The sequence below is a fragment of the Hibiscus syriacus genome, unplaced genomic scaffold (assembly GCF_006381635.1).
Source record: "Hibiscus syriacus cultivar Baekdansim isolate YM2019G1 unplaced genomic scaffold, ASM638163v2 tig00110562_pilon, whole genome shotgun sequence".
Taxonomy (NCBI): domain Eukaryota; kingdom Viridiplantae; phylum Streptophyta; class Magnoliopsida; order Malvales; family Malvaceae; genus Hibiscus; species Hibiscus syriacus.
The window spans coordinates 377104-395983 of record NW_024062783.1 but is presented as its reverse complement, the minus strand read 5'-3'; the positions used below and the strand labels follow the sequence as shown (position 1 = coordinate 395983).

Here is an 18880-nt window from a genome sequence, read left to right as displayed (position 1 = left end):
AAATATTATCTTATAATCACCTTAAATAATATACTTACATCAACTATTTTATTTTTTCTACACCCCAAATATATATAATATTAATCTTTTAGAAAAATCCAAAGTTCGAAGGCTAAAACAGATGAAGTTGAAAGAAGAATAAAAGTTTGTGAGATAAGATGGAAAAGGCCATAATCAAAATGAGATAAGGACGAATCCGAGGTTACTTTTGAACAAAGGATAGGAGCCCATACATGAACCAAATGTTAATGAACTTCCAACAGAGGTCTTATGCTATTTGGGATTGTAGTCGGACAAAAATAGCACTCATTTCTTTATGTAAATTTCCTTGCCATTTACATGTCTCATATTTACAGAATAATTGGCCTCAACCTACAAAATTCGTAATGAAACTGCAGCCTGAGGTTTATGAAAGCGATTCATTGATTGCGCAATGCTGAAATTCAAACCCCCCGGACTTGCTGCATCCCACCTTACAATAACAATACAGTTAATAACAACAAAAGCATATGAACAACAAAAAAAAACCCAAAACCCTATTTTTTTTCACTTCTCTTCCTTTCTTCCCCATTTTCCTTTTAACAATTTACGATTCTTACTTATCTTTCAACTGTATTTTACTATTTTCTATGGTTCTGACTACTTCCAACACAGTGGCATTGCAAAAGAAACATCTTTGACAATTTAAAAGATGTCTACTTATGCACACATAGCAAGACCTGTGGGAACACGGTACAAACTCTGCATCGGCTTTCGAGGCATAACAAATGCAACACATGCCATCATCGGCATCGCTTTCTCCACATTCAAGTCCCTCAATCTTCTTTGAATCACTATGGCTGATCAGGACGGCCAAGAAATTCTCTAGTGAACAAAGTTTTGGCACGTAGGCTTCTCCTCTAAAAGATGTACCCTGCAAAATGAAGGTGTAAAAAGAATCAAGACTGAATAGAAACCTTGAAATGAGAAGAAAGGAAAAAATATCGGTGGAGCAAAAAGAAAGATGATAAACTGTTGGAGATATTAGAGCTAACACTACTAACCCAATTATACTCTAACATGTACTGCAAACCATAATGCATAGTTTCGGGGCAATCCATGTTTGCAAACACATCCACAACATCATTCTGATCTTTGAATTCGGAGTCCGTGCTAGCATCCAACAAATTCACAATGATCCCTACTAAAGGGGCTAGTATCATGCCTCTGTTTACTTTCTCTAAAGATTGACCGTGCCGTCTAAGTGACCTGTTAATAAAAAATGCTGATAGAGTGAGTAAAAAGAACAAAAGCAAGTATTTAGAAGTACCATGTTTTTCATATACTAATTAACAAGGCCAAGTTGTAAGACTAGTCAGTTCAAACAGCTGGGGGGAAAAATCTGAAATTTGAAACTCTTCAACGTGTCCACAAAAATATTTAAGTGGAAGAAAAAAGAGGGCAACTATAAAACCCATGTTGCTCTGCGACTAATTTTCTAGAAGAACCCATATCCAACACTTGTGTCCGACATATTTTTGAATATGGGTATAGGAATATGACCAAGTAACTTATCACAAAAGAAAATTGAGGTACAAAATCTAAAAATCAAGTTCATCATATGTCTAGCATGCAACTTTGTAAAAGGCAATCAAGTAACACATTGCCTCTCCTTATATGACGGATTACAGCATTAATGTGGAAAGTAATCGGGACACTAGACATTATAATTTATAAAAAGAAAAATGATAGTCATAAAATTTAGATCAGCCAGGTAACGACTTACAAGTCAAAAAACTCGGCATCTGCTGCTGAAGTTACGTAGTTCAGAATGAAGACAATCAACTCAGTCAGTCTTCGAAGGTTTGTATCAGGCCCTGAGAGGAATGCTTGAGGGATCTCGTGGGTACAAAACTCCAATACCCTTGCGAGATTACACGAGAGATCGAATATGACACAGCATTTCCTCTGTTGAAACTCCAATACCTGCAAAAGGTCTATGGCATCAAATACAGATCCCGAGGAAGATGGGTTCGAATCAAATGAAAAAGTTGGGGTCCCCACATGTGGCAGTTATATTGCAAACTGACAAAATAATATATCCATTAACTCATACAGGATATGAATAAAGTCATTTTTCCTGTGATGAAAGCAGTATAACTTCAATTCTATGACAAAGTAATGCAAGTCACTTACAATCTTGCAGATGTTGGATAGCAAAAATATAGGCTATGTTTAAGTTCAAAGATTTGAAACAGTGTGATAACCTTTATACCTTAATACTATTCGGCCATCTTTGAACAACCAGAATTCATGATAACCAGTGTTTCTAGTAATTCAAGAAAAAAGATCTATTTGAAATATTTTCCAGATGATTCACCTAAAATAAAGTTCCTTGACTGCCCCAGTCATTGTCGTCTCAGACCTTTTATCTAAAATGTACTTTAATATCATCGTACATTCTCTCCACATTCATCTGTATATCGTACATCTCAATCCATCCATAAAATACAAAGAAAAAAACATCCAAGCTATGTTTTCAAGTAGAACTAAACTACCACTGACCCTATGTTAGATTGCTTTATAAAATTAGAGGAAGAAGAAAACATGTTTATAAATTCAACCGTTTAAGTATTTGGGTTTGAGAGACCATGGCGTACTAAGGCAACAAGAAAAGATGACAAGTATTACAGTCTATGGATCCAATCTGGAAAAGGATTGCTTTATAAAATTAGAGGAAGAAGAAGGCATGTTTATAAATTCAACCGTTTAAGCATTTGGGTTTGAGAGACCATAGCGTACTCAGGCAACAAGAAAATATGACAAGTATTACAGTCTATGGATCCAATCTGGAAAAGGTTGTAGCATTTATAACAGAAATTCAGTTTCATGGTTAGGAACTATGCATTGCCAGCCTTTTTTCAGGAACATTCGTGTAACCATTTTTGTTTTTTCTATTTTATCCTTCTTGTCTACTTTCTGAATGTGGTAGAAAAATGGTCGACAATGCATTTACAAGTCTGGAAAGATGCAAGTCCACTAAATTAGGTTCCAAGTTGGTGATAAAAATAGTATATATATGAGAAGCATGAATGCACAACCTCCAAAAGAGCTAACAAAAGAAGACATTTGTTTGAATGAAAGCATATTCATACCTGGTATTTTTCTTGCATTTCCCTAATGGAAACTGAGAATTCAGTCATTGTCCAGCTGAGAGTGTTAAATAGACGATTCAAAAAAGCTGAGAACAACTCTTCATCAGAGATGCAAGCTTCACGCAGCAGTCTCTATAAAAATATAGGCCCCCGCGGGGAAAAAGTTAGAAAGAGGAGATTTCAGATGAAAAGAAGATGGACGAAACGCACTAGTAAAGGTTCACACTATTCACCTGGAAAATAACCGAGGATGATGAAGATTCTCCATGCTTTGAAGACCCAAACCCAAAACCCTTGCAGAGGCGTAGAAGAATGTTTGTAACCGGAATCCAAGATCGGTTGTCAAATGCTGACAACAATGCCTTTGGCATTATATGTTTTGCGACTTTATTGTTCTCAAAAGCTGCCAAATACTCTCTGTACTGCACCAAGACTGATATTGACTGGAGAAGAAGATCCTTTAAATCTGCACTTGATATCCTCGGATCATTGAAATGGGTAACTACAAATGTCACCTGATAAATACAGAAGAAAAAGAAAACTCAAATCACATCTCAGAATGAACTAAGGAGAAAAATCCAAAAAGTCATTTCTTTGAGCTTATGCTACAGATATTCCGTGGTATCTTTTGTATCGGGTATTTTATCAATAATATTTGAGGTACTCTTTTCTTCCTTCCAATGTTCGTTAACATACCTTTAGTATGTGAACGAATACGAAGGGAGTTTTTAATGAGACCTCCAACTTCTATCAAAAAAAAAATATATGCTACAGATTTCAGAAACAATAGGGCTGTGTGCTTTAGGGAACTCTGAGATAACAAAGCGATTGAACAGAACAAGTCAGTTTCATAATAACCACAAACAACAAATAGAATAGGCACAGATTATTACAGTTCAATACGCATATTACACCACATGTTCTAAATGTTTAATCAACAATGTTCATACTGGGAAAATGGAGTTGATAATGACTAAAAATTTTAAGTAATCCAACTTCAAACACAACCATATATGAGAAATAAGGTACATTTCCACAAGTGCCAATGCCAACTGGCAGTACAGAAATATCCATGTTTATGTTACAAGATAAGTGTCAATTACTGAAATGAAGAAACGGAAATTAGCAGAAAGTGAATCTTTAACGGGGTTAATAGCTTATGCAATATTACTGATCTTTATCCAGGGAATATTTAAACAGACAAAAACTCAAGTCAGTAAATTATTACAGACTAGCCAAAAAGAAAGTCCAAAACAAGCAAAACATATATATTACACTTCATGAGCTATTCCTTTGTGCAGCACATGGATAGATGAAATAAGAGCAGACAAAGATTCAAAAGATGACACTTATTTTCCGATGTTTATGACACTTTCATCAACATAAACTATTTTTTCTATTATAAAATGATATAATTAGGAGTATAAGAATGATTCAACTTATACCAAACGGTAAGATCCAACAAAAGACTGATCAAAACGAACTCTCATAAGAATAAATAGTTGATAACGAGGTGAAGAACAAATTTCAGAACTCCAAAACTTATGGCAAACAACGATATAGATCAATTGGCAGAACATACAAATGTATTAAGTCCTTGCTTGATAAATATTGCAGGTGGGACAAATGGAGGATCACTCTTACGCAAGACGTGAAAACAGTCAACCTGAAACAATAACCAGAAAAATTACTACCAATCAAGTAATAAAAATGGAAAATAGACGTAAAACGAACCAAATAATAATTTGTAAGGACTACACTCCAATTCAAACATACCAAAATGTCCTCCATTAGAATATTATAGAACACTAGAGCATTACACACACCATGTGAGAAAAACAACTTAAAAAAGGTGTTTCAAATATATAAGAATTTTTTAAAAAAATGGGTAGTTCTTTAAGTGGGAATTTTAAAAAAATAGTAGGCTTTTAGAAGCAAATAAGTAATTCTTTGTAAAAAAATATCCCTATTTAGTTATTTTATTTTGATGCTTTTTTGTACTTTCACCTAGTTGGTATCGCATGACTTGACACCAACTCAATTAGATATTTAGATTGCAGTATTAGATATATTGTGGAAGCATATATGTTGCTGGCATGCACACGCATTGATTTCTAAAAAAGGAAGAAAACTCTTCAGTTGAGTTCCATTTTGTAGCTTCAAGGAGCTTGCCAAATACATAAGAAAATAAATTATTTATTGTTGGGATTCACTTGTAAACTGTGATTACTTGTTAGTAATATATATTTCCAAAGGTCAAAGAAAGAAGAACAACTTTTTTGTGCAATGCAACAAACACAATTTGTAGCAGGTCTACCTAGATTAAATGAGATGATTATGATCTTATCTTGATTTAAGTTGAAAACGACAAATATAACATAGTTAAAGAAAGACCAGCTTACCAGAGCTTCAAGGTAAAATTCAGGGATGTAAATAAACACTGAATCCAGTTTACTAAGAACCAATAGCAGTTGCACAACCCACATACACGTGGCATACATTCCTCTCTGCTTCCATCGAGAGAAAAAGGACACACGGTACCTGTACAGCAAAACAAAAGAGCCAACAATGATACAGGGACTCAATTAAAAACTAATTTCACCTCTTAAAATTTAGAATTTGAACTTTCATCCAAACAAATACAAGAATAAGGTATCTTCTAGTTCTGATATATATATATATATCCTTTATAAATATTACAGTGACAGAAATGAAATACCAAAAGGACTGAAAAGAGCACAAACTTTACGAACACAAAAAAAGAGCTAACATGTCCAGTTGATGTTTATTCTGCCTAAAGCTAACAAGTTATCCATAAAGTATAGGGACATCCATTCTTTTAATTAATCTTAACAGACCAAATTTGACAGACACAATTAGATAAAATAGCATTTCCCAATGTCCGCAAAATAATTGTGGTTCAAACATTTGAAAAAAAAACAACTTATTTCTCGGTCAATGCTTTAAGGAAAAAAGTCAAACTCCAAGGAATGAATCAGGTTTGGTAAACATAAAAGTAACAAGTCTAGCAAGAAATGGAACCTAAAAAAGCCCATATGTAAAAACATAGCAATTGAAGCATCCACTTGTTGGTTGAAATGGTAATAAGAATCAAGATTTATGATGCCACATAGTCACAGTCATTATAATTGCAAATATAAAATCTGCAAGGCTGCAATAACTAAAGAAAAGTTCCCTTAAATCTAAGATTCCGACACTTTATAAGAATACTAGTACTTCGTTTAACATCATAAGTGAAATACAATGAATAAATTGAACACCTACGGACAAATTAAATCAGTGAGAAGAGATGAGGCCGTTATCAGATGATCCATGTGAAAACAAGCTATTCAGTCATCTTACCATGCACAATGTCTGACACAATCAATAACTTCTTCACGATAGTTATTTCGAGTCTCCTTCAAACGCTTTAATTGCTCCTTGCAAGCTCGTTCCCGTATTTGTTTATCAGTTTCTTCCAGGATGGATATTGACTGTGACTGATGAGACATGTAATATGATGCCTATAAGAGGAAAAAATTTCTCAGTTTTTCACATCAGTAAAGGGGGGAAAGTTGCTACAACAATTTCATAGGTAGAACCATAAAGCTCCAAACATAAAATCACTATTTAAAGGAAACAAAAATACTCAATTCCTCATTGCATAAAAACAATTTTATTTCCATCAAAATAATTAAGGGGAAAATCATCCAAAACAAAAGAATCCTTTTGAATACATCACCATGTTAAGATCAATGCATTGTCATTCAACAGGACCTTCAAATACACTCGAAAAATGAATACCGCTAGGACTTGGAACCTTTCTATATTACAAGACATGAAGAACATGAATTTCTAAGTTAAAGTTTAAATATTTGGTCACACTAACTCAGAAAGTTAAAACAATTACAACGTTAAACCAGTAAACTGCCATAGCCATCGGGTCTTAGGCACACAAAAACAAATAACTAAACAAACACTGAAGTTGCACAACAAAACCTCGAGTCTGGCCAAGACAGTTTCATGTTTGCCAAAGCCCACAGGTATTAACTGAAAACATTTTGAGGCATGATCTCCAGCCTAATGTTACCGACCCAAAGAGAAGGCTATTGGTGATATCCAACACTTAGACATTTTAAAGATTACTGTCCAGATAATTATAATATGTGAAGTTGAAATATTAACAAGGTATGAAATAATGAAGAAAAAAATTACATGCACTATTTTGATGTACCTCTGATATAATAAACTCTCACCTGCCTAAAGTTTGGTGCAAGGCCTATGTGATAAAGTAATAACAAAGAATCCAAAAGTTCTTCCTCTCTTAGAGTGGATGAAGACAGATCACTATCTCTGGGTACAGTCATGTGCCGGACAGGGCGATAACCAAACTCAGATTCCGACCGATCACTGGAGCTAGGTTTATCCGCTATCTCATCATTCAAACTTCCTGTACTACATTCTGCAGCAACCTGAGCAGACCTTTCAGGAATAGCACTGCAGTGGTGACCGGAATTTTTGGTTGTAGTTCTTATTGGATACTTTGAGCACTTTGTGAACTCCATGTCATAGCATGAGCAGCAACATGGTTTCTGTTTGGTTAAATGGGTTACTTTTGTTTCTTCGTCATCAATACAGCCTTCCTCCCACCGAATAACTTCTGCTTCCTGATCATACATAGGATGTGATTTCAGCAGGTGAGAGAATGATCCACCAAGCCTAGAAATTTCAGCTCGATGTGGATCATTCTTAAGAAACAAACCTATTGGGAAACTTTGGCTGCCACCTCTATGAAGAAAACCAATATCATGACCACTAGAATCACAGCTCTTCAACCACCACAAATATTCCCATTCCAAAGCCTTCTGATAGAAAATGGAGAAACAGTGTACAAAGAACTAGAACAGAATTGCTTAAAACCCAGGAGGTGGCATACTGGATCAGCTCCTCGGTTCTTCAATAAAGGTTCTGCACAAATGTCCTAAATACAGAACCACGAAACTGGGGAGGTGATAAAGGAGGTATGAACCGTACGACTAAGAGACAGAGGTCCCTATGCTTTTCCTCGATCTGGAAGAGGGAACAAAATAAAAAAAAAGACAATCATTAAATTAAGATGAAGGCATTTATGGATTTATAAATATGCCCAACAAAAATGTGTAAAAGGGGGTGAAGAACCAATATTCATGTATGTTAAAGTTCTAAGTGAGAGGAAAACCTTACTAACTGTGTCTGATAGAGCTGTGGTTGTCAACAGCATGCTACTTTCAGTGGACACATCCTCAGAAGAACCAGGCCACCAAACAGAAGGAATCATGCACTGAAGGTCCTGCCTATTTGGGCTCTTCCGTGATAGAAATCCTTCAATTAAGAAATCAAAATCTGATGATTTCCACCACAACACCATCAATTGTTCCCTTCTTAATAAATGGCATACCAATGAAAGATAAAGAATATGATCCTGAATATGGGCATTCTGTCAGAACCAATGACGCTGTCTTGCAGGCACATGAAAGAGCATTTATAAGGTGCTTGAACATAATATGTGATCCTTGGAATTCTAGAAACACATCAAGTACTCTATCCAAACTCAACCAATCATGTGGTGCCCGTACTCCAAATATCCCCATAAAGAACAACAAAAGAGAACCCCAACCAATGTACTCAGCACCTCGACAATCCGCTTCGACTACAGAGAAGAACTCTTCGTATATCCCACGACAAACGGGATAAAATAGTTCTTCCATTGATACAAACCTCTTCAGTCTACTCAATTTTTCAACTGAAGAACGCTCAGCATGCTCCACAGATTGCATATCCAACAGCCTGGATAAGCAGTCCAGCAATTTCTTCGCAAAAGGGCTAGAAGGAGGAGTTGCTTGAAGTGGAAAGTAATCATCAATAGGGTATTTAAAGGGGCGGGAACCAAAATTCAATTCACACCGTTCACCCTGAGAAAGAGAAACTGCAGGGTAATATCCAAATCCTGGTTCCATTTTCCGAATGCCAGAGAATGCTAGACCAAGAGAAACTCCATTCCTATAAAATGAAATCTCATCATGAGCCAAGTCTATGCAGCATCCAATGACATCACCTGCCACCCATGGCTGGCCGTATGGCTCAGCTTCCTTGTTCCATTTGCTAACTCTTCTGCCATCAAATGCATACGAATCATCAGCATCACCTACACCCTTATGGTCAGTAAATGGACAAGAAATAGTAGCCCATCCAAGCTGTTGTATACCAGAAGTCTCCAAAATTACTTCATACATCCATTTCCCTTTCCAAACACAGGCATTAGCCCTGGCGCTACTGAACACTGCTAAGCTTTCTAAAAGCAACGGTGGCTTAAGGATTCTAATTTCACCACAAACACTGAATTCTTCAAGACCAACAACATCGGGTCCAGAGCCATTATCTAAAACACAAATCCCATCCCTGTTACTAACAGAAGAAACAGAACCTGAATACAAGTGGTTCTTTATGATAGAACGAACTAGACTGCTGTCAACAGGACCACTCAATGGACCAAGTGATTTATTCGGAAGACCAAACGCATATTCAAGAGCTCGCTCCACAGATTGCTGACCAAATTCATCAGAATATGATACAAGGCGGGGTTTCGACGGATTTTTCTTCCCATCCCCACTATTCAAGATAACAGCCAAACCAGAAGAAAGCCCAACCATCCGGAGGCTATCTTCTGCCATTCCCAATAACAAGAAACAATATATGCCACAAATTTAATTCAACATCCAAGTCCTTGTCCAGCCAATATTCAAGTATATACTCCAAACGCACATAAATATCATGAGCCTTGCAATAATTTCCCACCCAGGAGCTTCGTATTTTGCAACTCAAAATTCCAATATAAACGCACTACAAACCCCGAATAAGAAAAATAAGAGAAAATTAACAAATTAACAAAATCAACACGAACAAAAAATGAAATCGAAACTAAATTAAGCTCACCCCCATCCTAAAAAAAACATAAATTCTCAATTCCTAAAATCCTCATTTCCCCTATGTCCTTTAGCTGGAAACCGAACAGAATAACATCCCCATGTATTGGAATATGAAAACAAAAATTAAAAACAAAAGGAACTTACATGCGCGCGTATTAAGTTTCAATCACAACTAGAAATTGCAGAGGTGTCTGTCAGGAGCTAGGGTTTTTCATGCCGTTTAGAGATTGTAAAAAAAAACAGAGAGGAATATAATAATCTGATAATTAGAGGGGGGAGAGAGAGAGAAGAGTGGAAATCAAACAGCGGTTTTTGTGTTCCTTTAATTTAATTTAATTTTATAGTATTCCAATGAGAGGGAATGAAGAAGAAACGGAGAGTGTGGACTTTTCGTTTTATTTTCCCTTGGCCATCACAATTTTTGGTTACTTATTACCCAAAGAATTCGGAGGGAAGTGAACCGGGTCGAACCAGGGGCTGCGCAAGGCGGGCCATCAAAAGCTGACTCGACCCTACCCATGGTTCGGTTGGCCGACAATTTTTATTATTCTTAGCGCTGCATGACGTGGCTGCTGCTGCTATTGTCCGCCCCTCCTCTTTCACTTCATTTCCGGCTCTCTGTATTTGGGTCAACGGATTGGAGACAAACTTGCCTATGCTTACTCCTCCACAAACCCTAGAATCACTACTTTATTTTATTTCTTTGCATTACTTAAATCTTTAATTATTATTTAATTAATCATAATTTATCCTTAAATCTTTAAATTAATTACCTGCTTTAAAAATAGTTATATTTACCTCATATATATCTTACTCAAATTATTAAAAAAATGATTAATCTGGGGTAAGTATAATAATTTTCAATTATTTGACATTGATCGTTTGTACTCTTGGTATTACTGGTACTCAAATCCAAAATTTCAAAAGAATAACAATATTTCTTTTGACACTAAAGTAACTGATTTGTGCTCAAATTATAAAAGTATATATCAATACGTTGTCATCACGTCGTGTATATATATATATAATAATGTATTATTTTGCACCAAATATAAACACGTGTTTTAGTTCATATTTATTTCACAAACAATGGCCTACCTTATTGTTTATCAAAATTTTAATAATCCTAAATAATTATATTGTATATATCATATAATAAAGTAATACTTTAACCAAATATCAGCACAGTTTTATGTTCACATTGTATACACGAGATAAAATAAAAGTTTTATTATTTATCAAAAATTTATATTATCATGTCTAATTAATTGTACTCAAATTTGATGGTTTTTAGATGCCACACATTTTTAGGAATCTTTTATGTTTCTTTTATTTTAATTTCTTTTAGTTGTTTAGGATAATGACGACGTCGGTCTCTGATTAAGCAATTGCCATCTAGTTTTTATCATAGCTCTTGTTATTTTATTTTTCATTTTCCCTTTTTTATTTATTTTATTTTATTTTAATAAATTTTTCCTTCTTCTAATAAAAAAATTGATGTTTTTCACTCTTGTAGCACATTTTATCTGCTCTCATAATATGTTTTTTATATTCTTGTAGCATGTTGTTTTTTTCTTTTTAAAAAAGTTGGATTTAATGTTGTATTTTTAATTGATATATATTTGATTATCTTGTTGGTTTATAGTTGTTTTAGACCATCGAGTTAATTCTCTTATTTTAATAGGTAGTTACTGTAATACTCTTAATTCATATACATACTCGTATAAGAGTCAAAGATGCCACATCAGTCATACAAAATAAATATTGTTCAAAAATTGAAAAAAAAAAGCATTTCTTTTAAAAGTCAACTAATATAATAAAAATAATAAAAATAAATAATCAATTTAATATTCATTTAAACTAAAATAAAAATATGACTTAATAAAATACTATTCATATATAATAATATTCATTTAATAAACTAGCATATATAGTTTAAATCAAAAATCAGTTCAAACATATCATCAAAAATATAAATATGTACATGCCACCAAGAAATATCAAAAATATCAAAAAGATGTCATGTTGATTTGATTGTCTAAACGGAATTTCAAAATATGGGATGTTTGGCCTAGCTCTTTACTCCCCTGTTAGACTTCCCTTTACATGTTGCCTCACTAGCTTTAATATTACTACCGATTTAGTCTCGGGTTTAATCCTTTTATTTTAATTCATTTTGAGCTTGCTTTCGATCGTAATCTTGGCTACGAAGTCACGGCATAACGGAGAAGATGGGAGGAGAATTCTTGAGTTTTCCATGTAAATATCTCTTAATTTATCTTTAAAAATTAATTTTAACCCAAAAGTCAAAATTACAATCATTTTATCTCTATTTTATTATCATTAAGTAAATATAAAAATCTCATTTATCAATTTTCATCTTCACCCTTTCAATTTTCTAAAAATTCAGTTTAGTCACTAAATTTCACTATTCCACTATAATATTGAAATTCCTCCAAATTCCACTAATTCATATCAAATTATACTAATTAAAAATATCAATATAATTTTCTAACCTCAAACTTCCATCCTTCAAATTTTGTAAGTTTCCGATTCGATCCGATTCTCCGAATATTTTTTTGAATTCTATCGCTTAATAAACTTTTATAGTGTAAAACCCACTAAAATTATATTCTTGTGCTGAATTACTCAATTACAGACCCAAAATATAACTTTTTGAAATTTATTTTTTTAATCCCTAAACTTTTACAAACTTACACTTTGATCCTCATACTTTTGAAATTTACTTTTCAATCACCGGTCCAAAATTTGGGATATTACACTTACAGTCACAAAAAATAAGGCACGATTAAGTTATGAGAAAGTCAGTTCTTCATTGTGTTATCCTTGTTATATGTATCTTTATACTAGTGTTAATGATGTTTATTCTCCATGTTAATATTGATGTTTGTTTGTATCTATCTTAAGTTTTTAACTATTTTCTTGTATGCTTTTATTTTATTATTTAGTTATTAATTTGTGCAATTTGATAATTGTAAGAGAAAATTCCAATTAATATAATTAATCAATTCTACTTTTATAGACTTTCTTATAATTGTGTTGTATTTTTTATTCAATAAAATTAATGATTATTATTAATTTTAAAGTTTGATTTTATACTTTTGATTTGTAAAAGTTTAATTTTCATTCATAATTAAGCCCATTGAATCAGTCTTCAATTATGGTCAAATTTATTATTAAAAAATTATATATTATATACGATTAAATTCTTTAAAATATTAACTATCACTTCTACTACTTGTATTTTTGAATTGCGATGTGAATTTGTTATTCACTATAATATTTGTTAACAACATATAATTCTATATTAAAAATAATTTAATAACATTTGAATAATAATGCATATCACTAATCAAGTATATAGAATATGAACTAAAAAATGTTTTTATATTTGTTGCAAGGAATATTTTCTCGTATATGTAATAATATGGTAAAATAATAAAAACATATTAATAAATAAATATATAAATTATTTGATCTGATTTCTTCTATTATTGTTATCGGTTGTCCTTGTCAATCATTCTATATGATATCATATGATTAATTTCGAGAGTAGGCAAAATCGAATTTGAATACCGAATTATTTTCAGCAAATTCGAATAGTAAAAAAATATATATTTTAATTAAATAGTTGTATCTGATCTATTGATCGTTTAATTTAGATCAAGTTTTATAGAGTTTTATCATGGGAATGATTTTCTCAATCCAATTTCCTCTATTCGCATATGTTAGAGTTTGAACCCTAATAAAAACATATTAATAAATAATATATAAATTATTTGATCTGATTTCTTCTATTATTGTTATCGGTTGTCCTTGTCAATCATTCTATTGATTCATATGATTAATTTCGAGAGTAGGCAAAATCGAATTTGAATACCGAATTATTTTCAGCAAATTCGAATAGTAAAATATATATTTAATTAACTATTGTATCTGATCTATTGATCGTTTAATTTAGATAAAGTTTTATAGAGTTTTATCATGGGAATGATTTTCTCAATCCAATTTCCTCTATTCGCATATGTTAGAGTTTGAACCCTTGATATTACTTAAAAAAATATAATATTTCATCCTATTAGATTAACTTACTGACACAGTAAAAATACTTGTGAAAATTGTGTAACAAATTGATTTGGGAATTAGAAAGTTCATGGTTAGTGATTTGTGTAAAAAATAAAAAGTTAATAATAAAATACGTATATGATAATAATTTAACTTTATTACTATAATTAAAACTTTATTTTGTAAAGTATAATGTTTAATCACCTATGATATCAACATTAAAGTAATTATATTTAAATATATTTGAGTTTATAATGTTTAATCAAACAAACTCAGTCACAAAGGAATTATTGTTATTCTTTAGGTTTTAGGTTCAAGTACTATAAATGTTAGGGGTGTGACCGTTCATTGTCAAATGATTAAGAGTTATCTTTAAACAAATATTATATTGCAATTATCTCGTATTAATGAATAATAATGATAATGATAACAATTTAAATCAAACTATTATCGAATTAACATGAAAACTAAAAAAATAGGGTGCCCAACGTTAAGCTTAGTCTATATATAATTAGTCAAACGATCATTTTATAATTTTTAATAGTCAGATTATTTAAAAAAATAATATCATATAATTAAAACATCATTTTATAAATTTTAATAATTAAAAATTAACAAAATAACGTCTCACATTGAGGCGAGGCGACTCTTTATGTGATTTGCCCTTGTAGATATTAGTAAAAGTAGAATATATTGCTACTTGAAGTACGAAAGATGCGCACTTATAAAAGACTCGAAGGAAAAAAGGCGGGTTGATTGTATGCCGTTCATAGCGACAAATTCGACACCGTAGCCTTCCACTACTAAACTGTTTGTGAGCCTACTTTTTTGTTTTTGTTGTGTGTACACTTTCTCTCTTTAGATTGAGAATATGTTTAATTCATAAAACATATTATATTATTATTTATAATAACTTATTAAAATAAAAGATGATTTAACACACTAATTACATACATTAAAAGCAAAAATAAACCCTAAACACTCTTACATTTTCTCTGCTCGTTTTTTATTTATTTCATAGTCAACGACATTATTTTTAGTGTTAATCGCTAACTATATATATTCTTTATTTTTTTTATTTTGTTATATCACATATATGTTATTTCTTTATTTTTTATTTTTAATACATTTGTCTTCATGACACATTTTTTTAACTTTATTACATTTTTATTAGTCGTTTGCTTTTTTTCATTTAATTTTATTAATGTTGGATTTAACGTCGTCACGACTGATCTTATCTACTTTGGACTCTCAGATTGAATTTGAATACTTGTTTTACGTTTTGAGTTAATTTGCTCACAATGTTCGACTCTAATTTGTAATTATTGGTGGCCTTTCAATAGTTTAATCTCATTTTGTGGATCGTTTGTCGATGCATACAGATCTGTTCGTATCTATCTTTTGTTCGAGTTTTTTGGATGAATTTTTAACATTTTCCTTATTTGGTTCTAGTATAATCTCAAATGACTAATTTCTTTTTTGTATCTATATTAATAATTATATGAATGCTTTCTAATTATATATTCATTGTAATATTGTATATTTCCTTTTTTTAATCAAACTAATTGCTTATATTTATATAAAAAAACACTAGTTACATTTTTGTGTTATTTATTTGATTTTACTAATTAATCAATATGACGTGTTAAAAAATTATTTGATGAAATATAATATTGTTTAAAATCATTATTTATTAAATTATCATAATATTTTTTTGAAAGAATTATCTATTAAATTATTTGTTAATTTCATATATTTTTATTATATAATTGAAATGTTATTTGAGAATAAATCCTATAACCAAAATATTTGGTTTATTATTTTCTATCAGTATATTTTGATTTAAGTAAAACGAACCAAAGCCGTAAAAATGAGATTAAAATGATCAAAAACCTCATATTATCAAGTTAATCTAAGATTATTTAAGGAGGATATAATATTGAGATTATTTATATTTTATATATATGATATTTTATAGTAACATTTTCATCCAAATACGATAATATAATTTCAAAATGATAAAACAATCCTCGATAATCTTAATTTATAAAATGATGTAATTTATCCTATCTTTTTTTTTTTTATTAAATTGGGATGAATATAAGATAACATATGTTCAAAGACTCAACTATTTGACATTTAATATGCGTACCCCTGACATACATGGTGTTCTAACATAGAACCTTAAAGAATAATAACAATTTTTTAACCGTCGAAATCATTCGGTCTATGCCTATATTATATTATATTATATATTATTTGTAACGTGATATTGTATCACATTATCAATGAAGTACATGCTATTGTCTAAGATTGTTATGTCAACGTCTTTAAAAGTTAACCAAGCTAAATATTATTCCCAAAATGAAAAACCCCGAACTAAAACATCTACGCTCTCTCTCGCCCAAAAACCTTAATATTATCAATAGTTTAGTCATTATTTTTGTTTGTCTTTTTCTCTTAAGGTTGAGTTTAACATTGTCTCGATTGATAGTACTTATTTGTTATTATGCTAGTATTTCTTGTTTTGGACCTTTAGATTGAATTTGGATATTGATATGTATTCATAAATAGTTTTCTCACGTCGCTCGACTTTAATTTGTGTTTTATCCGTGGTCTTTTGATAATTTATTCTCATTTATTATTTATTTATCGATACGATAAGATTTATTTGTATTTATATTTTTTTCAAGTTTTTAGTTAAATTTTTAAGCTTAAGTTGTTTCTCACCGACTCGCCATCAACTTTGTTTTTTTTTTATTTGTTAATTTTATATTTAAAAAAAAAGGTTTTTTTGCTAATTGAACATGTGCATTGGAAGAAATATGCGGACGCAAAATCATATGATTTGGATGAGATTTTACACGTTTAAAGGTTGACATGGATTGCACGTGACCAGTTATTATCACACCAAAAGACAATTATCTTCTGATACACGTATGTAATTATTATTTCTGAGGTAATTATGAAATAGTATCTATCTAAAACATTAATCAATTGATAATGTATATATATTTTATAGATATAATTATTTGAATTCAATTCTTTGAAGAAAATAATATTATTTTGGTCATTGAAATCACTTATTAAATTATATAATCTAAGATTATAAACGTGATCTTAAAGTAAGTTTTTTGCCTCATGAAACTTCTACATTGAAGGAACTCATTTGACCAAATTGATAGAATTTAAAATATTGAGGATTTATTGGATTATTTTTGTGATTAATATGATATAATGTATAAGTTTTGATGATTAAAATTGTTATTATACCATATCAAATCATCATTTTTGTTAAGTCAAACTTAAGTATGGGTGACCAAAACATAAACAAAACATAATATTATTTATGATTTTGAAAAAAATAATTGAATGACCAAAACAAAGACATAAGAATAGATAAATAACCAAATAAATAATTTATCCTAAAAAAATTAAACCAACCCGATTCAGCGTTCCATCTATTGAACTTGACCCGTTTTTTATTTATCTTGTCCATGAGTGAATCGATTCAAGCTCGGATCTTTAACCAATAATTAATTGATATAATAAGATGAAATACTAAATTCTTTAAGTAAATTTAGGAATTTGAATCATAACAATTACAAATTAAACATATTGAGTTGAAAAATCTCCTCATAATAAGATATGTAAAATTTGATCTAAACTAATTTATCAACCTATTAAATACTATAGTTAATTTATAAAAAACACAGAATGGGCTAGCTCATTGCGACCCGAACATACACCCATTTTTTTCAACATTTAGAGTAATCTACTTATTTAGTTACCCACATATTATCATGTTTCTATTTTGATCATTTAATTGTTTTTTTATGTTTAAATTAAAATTATGTTTCGTTTTTGTTTTTGTCACTCCGATAAATTTAACCTTTGACTAGTGATACGACATGGTATAATAATAGTTGTAATCCTCAAATTTTACATATTCTATCGATCTGATCTTAATTTGAAATAGTTCAAAAAGAAAATTACCAATAATTAAAAATCCTTCAATTTGGTCCAACACAAATTTCAAAATCCCCCTCCCAAAACCCGATCGTCATCACCGCTCGTTATTCAGGCCTTGTCAAACCCTTATAACGCTGTTCAGGCCTTACAACTGTTAGACTTAGTTGCACCCCCTCTTAAGTTATTGTGTTGATTTTGAGAAGCAGGTTTTAGATAAATGAATGGAAGTTATGACCGGCGAAAATCAAACGACTGTGAGAGCGACGAACAAGTAGAGAGAAAATTGATGAGAGCGACGAAAGATGGTGTGTGTATTTTCTAGAAGAGCAACGATGATGGAAGATGGGTGGAGACATTATTAGGGATAGGAGTGCGCAAAAATACCCGACCCGGTTGATTCGATCCACCGACCCAAACTTAAAAAAAGGGTAATTTTTTTAAAAAAATTGTCCGACCGGGTCGGGTACACGGCCTGACATTTTCCGGGTCACAAAATTGAGCTTTTCTGGGTAGCTAGTTACTCGAGTACCCAGTTAGTTTTTTATTTATATATATATATATAATATAATATAATGGATTATTTATATTATGGATTATTAGATTTTGTATTTTGAACTTTTAAATTTTATGTTCGGATGTTGGAGTATGTAATTCGAAGTTTCGAACATTTAAATTTGTGTATATTTTTTAAATTAATAATTTGAAAATGAAAAAAAAAATCGG

The 18880-nt window shown here is 31.2% G+C and overlaps 1 pseudogene; it reads right to left on the bottom strand.

Moving 5' to 3' along the window:
- Positions 1-440: 440 nt before the first annotated feature.
- On the bottom strand, positions 441-10496 carry LOC120132422 (annotated as a pseudogene).
- Between the last annotated feature and the right edge of the window lie 8384 nt (positions 10497-18880).